Source organism: Triticum urartu, chromosome 1A, assembly GCF_056163025.1.
Source record: "Triticum urartu cultivar PI428250 chromosome 1A, HENAU_Tu73, whole genome shotgun sequence".
NCBI lineage: Eukaryota > Viridiplantae > Streptophyta > Magnoliopsida > Poales > Poaceae > Triticum > Triticum urartu.
In genome coordinates this window covers 23,236,215-23,242,309 of record NC_141873.1, presented here as the reverse complement: position 1 = coordinate 23,242,309, position 6,095 = coordinate 23,236,215, and positions in this window count along the sequence as shown.

Genomic DNA, 6,095 nt, shown 5'->3' with positions numbered 1-6,095 from the left:
GTTTGTCGCCGACATCTTCTTACTCTTTTCTGATGTCTTGTGGGCCACAAATGCGGGCCAGTGATCTCTGATCTTCTCATATCTGCCCTTGAATTCTGGTGTCTCTTTATTTTCGACAAACTTATTCAGCTCTTTCTTCCACCTCCTGAATAGTTCTGTCATCCTCTTAAGAGCAAAAAACTTGATTAATTGCTCTTTAACTGGCTTCTCCGGATCATCCTCTGGCGGTAGGGTAAAATTTGACTTCAGCTCAGTTCAAAGATCATTTTTCTGCATATCATTGACATAAGACACCTCAGGGTCTTCTGTAGCCGTCTTTAACCATTGTTGGATGCTGATCGGGATCTTGTCCCTAACTAGGACCCCGCACTGAGCAACAAATGCGCTCTTTGTCCGGATGGGTTCAATCGGTTGGCCGTCGGGCGCGATTGCTATGATCTCAAACCTTTCATCCGAGCTCAACTTTTTCTTCGGGCCTCGTCTCTTTACCGAAGTTGTGCTCGATCTGGAGGGCTAGAAAAAAGAACAAAGACTTAATTAATATGTGTACATACCAAAACAATGAATGCATCAATTAGCTAGTCAGCACAAGCTTAACTAATATATATACCTGGCCAGACTTGGTTCAGTCACCGGAGACGTCATCACGGTCTCCTTCTTGCACCGGCATTGGGTCACCGGAGCCGTCCTCACGGTCTCCTTCTTGCACCGGCATTAGGTCACCGGAGCCATCATAATCATAGCCAGCTGCTTCCAGACCATCGGTGTCGTTGAGAAACAATGAGCAGACGGCATCACTTCCTCGTGCGATTATGTCCCCCAACAACTCTTCTTGTACTTCGTCTCGGGCGGTGTCCATAGTTTCTACAAATATTTACAACATGGCAATTATTATTTAAACATGACAGATGGATATATTAGTGGCAAACGTAGAACTAATATTAATTAGTGGCCTCGACGTTGCTTCTCTAGGGTTTGGGGTGGCCTCGACGCTGCTTCTCTCCTCTATTCTTTCTTCTCCTCTTTTTTTCTTCTTCTTCCTCCGTGTCACTTGTGGGATGTGGATGTAGTGTCCGACACCGACGGCCATGTGTATCTCACACCGACGATACTTGCTATTTAGGGTTTCCTCTACCGCTCGGCGACCCTCGACGACCCTCGTTCCCGATAAAAAAAAGAGGAAGAAGAAGAAGAAAAAAAAGAGGAGAAGAAAGAATAGAGGAAAAGAAAAGAGGAGAAGAAAGAATAGAGGAAAAGAACTCCTCTATTCTTTCTTCTCCTCTTTTTTTTTCTTCTCCCTCTTCTTTTTTATCCTCTTCTTCCTCTCATGTTCGACGACTCTCGACCCCTCGGCGACCGTCGACCCCCTCTCGACCATCGACCCCTCGGCAACCCTCGTTCCCGATAAAAAAAAGAGAAAGAAGAAGAAAAAAAGAGGAGAAGAACTCCTCTATTCTTTCTTCTCCTCTTCTTTTTTTATCCCCTTCTTCCTCTCATGTTCGGCGACCCTCGACGACCCTCGTTCCCGATAAAAAAAAGGAAGAAGAAAAAAAAGAGGAGAAGAACTCTCATCTATTCTTTCTTCTCCTCTTTTTTTTCTTCTTCCTCTTCTTTTTTTATCCTCTTCTTCCTCTCATGTTCGACGACCCTCGACCCCTCGGCGACCCTAGACCCCCTCTCGACCCTCGGCGACCGTCGACCCCCTCTCGACCCTCATATATAAAACCTTTTCTTCCTTCTTCTTCCTTCTATTCCTTCTTACTAAATATATATAACTTTTTTTAAAATGAAACTAACCTAAAATGTACTAAATCAGAGAACATATATATATATATATATATATATTACTTTTCTAATTAAAAATCTAACTTTTGCATATATGTATTTTTAAAACATCATTACAATTGAAAAAATACATACATATATACATATATGAACATACATAAAAAACATATATGAACATACATGAAAAAACATATATCTAAAAAAATACATACATACATATATATGGATATCTAAAAACATGTAAAAAAGCATGTATAATTAAAAAATTGCACGGCGGCGGCGGGGGCGGCAGACGCGAGGTGCTCACAGAGGCGGCGACGCGTCGGGGCAGGGGACGGCCGGTGAGGGCGCGGGCGACGGGCGACGAGGGCGCGGGCGACGACGACGACGGGCGCGGGCGACGGCCGGCGAGGGCGCGGGCGACGGCGACGGCGGGCGCGGGCGACGGCGATAGCGGGGGCGGCGGGCGGCGTCGGGGCAGCCTGGCGGCGTCGACGAGGTCGGCGTCGTCGGGGGCAACTGGCGAGGGAAATCTGAAAATTTCTCAAATGTTGCTTATATAGCAAAGGCATTGGTCCCGGTTCGTGGCTCAAACCGGGACCAATGCCCCCTTTAGTCCCGGTTGTTGCCACCAACCGGTTCCAAAGGCCTCTTTTCAGCAGCCCAAAGGGCGGGAAGCGGCGGCCTTTGATCCCGGTTTATGGCACCAACCGGGACTAAAGGGGGGCATTGGTCTCGGTTGGTGCCATGAACCGGGACCAATGCCCCCCTTTAGTCTCGGTTGGTGCCACCAACCGGGACCAAAGGCCTTGCGCTGGCGCGGTGCGGTGCGAAGTTTAGTCCCACCTCGCTAGCTGAGAGAGCTTAGCACCTGTTTATAAGCTGCGTTGCGGCTCAGGTGCTGAGCTCCTTTCTGATATGCAGGCAGTACTTTGCCTACCCTTGACACTGCCTTGTTGGGCCTATTGGGCCTGCATCCTGGCCCATGTACAGATGGGTTTCTAGTCGTGTGCAGGCCGTGTGACCCAATAGGGGGCATTTTTATTTTTTCCAGTATTTGTTTTGTTTTTTGAATTATTTATTTTCTTTTGATTCTTGCTTTATTTTTTTTATTCTTTTTGCTTTTAGTTTTAGAAAAATTATAAACTTTCTGTTAGTACCATTAGTTTTCAAATTTGAATAGTTAAAATTTGAATTCTTTGAAATTTATGTGAATCACAAGTTTGTGATTAACTTTACTAGAAAAATAGTTTTTTCCAGTTTTTTTATTTTGTTTTCTGCATTATTTATTTTCTTTTTTTCTTTATTTTTTAATTCTTTTTTGCTTTTAGTTTCAGAAAAATTATGAACTTTCTGTTAGTGCCATTAGTTTTCAAATTTGAAAACACTTTTTTTGTTTTTTTTTCGTTGCTTTATTTATTTTATTTTGTTTCTACTTACAACAAAAATACTTATTGTTGCTATTTTTTCTAGTTTTTTTGTTTTTTTTTCTGCATTATTTATTTTCTTTTGTTTTTTGCTTTATTTTTTAATTCTTTTTGCTTTTAGCTTTAGAAAAATTATAAACTTTCTTTTAGTGCCATTAGTTTTCAAATTTGAAAACACTTTTTTAGTTTTTTTGTTTTCGTTGTTGCTTTATTTATTTTATTTTGTTTCTATTTAAAAAATACTTATTGTTGCTATTTTTATTTTTCCCAGATTTTTTTGTTTTGTTTTCTGCATTATTTATATTCTTTTGTTTTTTGCTTTATTTTTTATTTCTTTTTGCTTTTAGGTCAGCAAAATTATAAACTTTCTGTTAGTGCCATTAGTTTTAGAAAAATTATAAACTTTTTGTTAGTGCCATTAGTTTTCAAATTTGAATAGTTAAAATTTGAATTCTTTGAAATTTGTGTGAATCACAAGTTTGTGATTAACTTTACTAAAAAAAATGAACATAGATGCACCTATAGAGAAAATTCGACCTAATTCATAGTTTTCAAATGAACTCTGAAGAAGTTGGCATGGCATACTCGTGTGTTACAAAGTTGACATGGTATCATCATAATAGTTGCGGGAGAAAGTCTTCACTTTTTCTTCGCTTGTGTCATTTGCTTATTGCGCTGTAACCATGGATAATCTTTATCGTTTATCAGGATGCTTGGGTCAGCCTTGCCATTGAAGGGAGGAATTTCATGAAACTTTTCATAATCTTCAGACATGTCTGTCTTGCCCTCCACTCCGAGGATGTCCTTTTTCCTGAAAGAACTATATGGCGCTTTGGCTCATCGTATGATGTATTCGCTTCCTTATCTTTTCTTTTTCTCGGTTTGGTAGACATGTCCTTCACATAGATAACCTGTGCCACATCATTGGCTAGGACGAACGGTTCGTCAATGTACCCAAGATTTTTCAGATCCACTGTTGTCATTCCGTAGTGTGGGTCTACCTGTACCCCGCCTCCTGACAGATTGACCCATTTGCACTTAAACAAAGTCACCTTAAAATCATGTCCGTAGTCAAGTTCCCATATGTCCACTATGTAACCATAATATGTGTCCTTTCCGCTCTCGGTTGCTGCATCAAAGCGGACACCGCTGTTTTGGTTGGTGCTCTTTTGATCTTGGGCGATCGTGTAAAATGTATTCCCATTTATCTCGTATCCTTTGTAAGTCAATACAGTCAAAGATGGTCCCCTGGACAACAAGTACAACTCATGACAAACAGTGTTGTCACCTCTGAGACGTGTTTCCAACCAACTGCTAAAAGTCCTGATGTGTTCACATGTAATCCAGTCGTCGCACTGCTCCGGGTGTTGGGAGCGCAGACTGTTCTTGTGTTCATCGACATACGGGGTCACCAAGGTAGAGTTCTATAGAACTGTGTAGTGTGCTTGAGACCAAGAATATCCATCCCTGCATATTATTGAGTCACTTCCAAGAGTGCCTTTTCCAGTCAGTCTCCCCTCATACCGCGATTTAGGGAGACCTATCTTCTTAAGGCCAGGAATGGAGTCAACACAAAACCCGATAACATCCTCTGTTTGATGGCCCATGGAGATGATTCCTTCTGGCCTAGCGCGGTTACGGACATATTTCTTTAGGACTCCCATGAACCTCTCAAAGGGGAACATATTGTGTAGAAATACGGGCCCAGAATGACAATCTCGTCGACTAGATGAACTAGGACGTGCGTCATGATATTGAAGAAGGATGGTGGGAACACCAGCTCGAAACTGACAAGACATTGCGCCACATCACTCCTTAGCCTTGGTACGATTTCTGGATCGATCACCTTCTGAGAGATTGCATTGAGTAATGCACATAGCTTCACAATGGCTAATCAGACGTTTTCCGGTAGAAGCCCTCTCAATGCAACCGGAAGCAGTTGCGTCATAATCACGTGGCAGTCATGAGACTTTAGGTTCTGAAACTTTTTCTCTGGCATATTTATTATTCCCTTTATATTTGACGAGAAGCCAGTCGTGACCTTCATACTGAGCAGGCATTCAAAGAAGATTTCTTTCTCTTCTTTCGTAAGAGCGTAGCTAGCAGGACCTTTATACTGCTTCGGAGGCATGCCGTCTTTTTCGTGCAAACGTTGCAGGTCCTCCCGTGCCTCAGGTGTATGTTTTGTCTTCCCATACACGCCCAAGAAGCCTAGCAGGTTCACGCAAAGGTTCTTCGTCACGTGCATCACGTCGATTGAGGAGCGGACCTCTAGGTCTTTCCAGTAGGGTAGGTCCCAAAATATAGATTTTTTCTTCCACATGGGTGCGTGTCCCTCAGCGTCATTCGGAACAGCTAGTCCACCGGGACCATTTCCAAATATTACGTGTAAATCATTGACCATAGCAAGTACGTGATCACCGGTACGCATGGCGGGCTTCTTCCGGTGATCTGCCTTGCCTTTGAAATGCTTGCCTTTCTTTCAACATTGATGGTTGGTCGGAAGAAATCGACGATGGCCCAGGTACACATTCTTCCTGCATTTGTCCAGGTATATACTTTCAATGTCATCTAAACAGTGCGTGCATGCGTGATATCCTTTGTTTGTTTGTCCTGAAAGGTTACTGAGAGCTGGCCAATCGTTGATGGTCACGAACAGCAACGCCTTTAGGTTAAATTCCTCCTGTCTGTGCTCATCTCATGTACGTACACCGTTTCTATTCCACAGCTGTATAAGTTATTCAACTAATGGCCTTAGGTACACATCAATGTCATTGCCGGGTTGCTTAGGGCCTTTGATGAGAACTGGCATCATAATGAACTTCCGCTTCATGCACATCCAAGGAGGAAGGTTATACATACATAGAGTCACGGGCCAGGTGC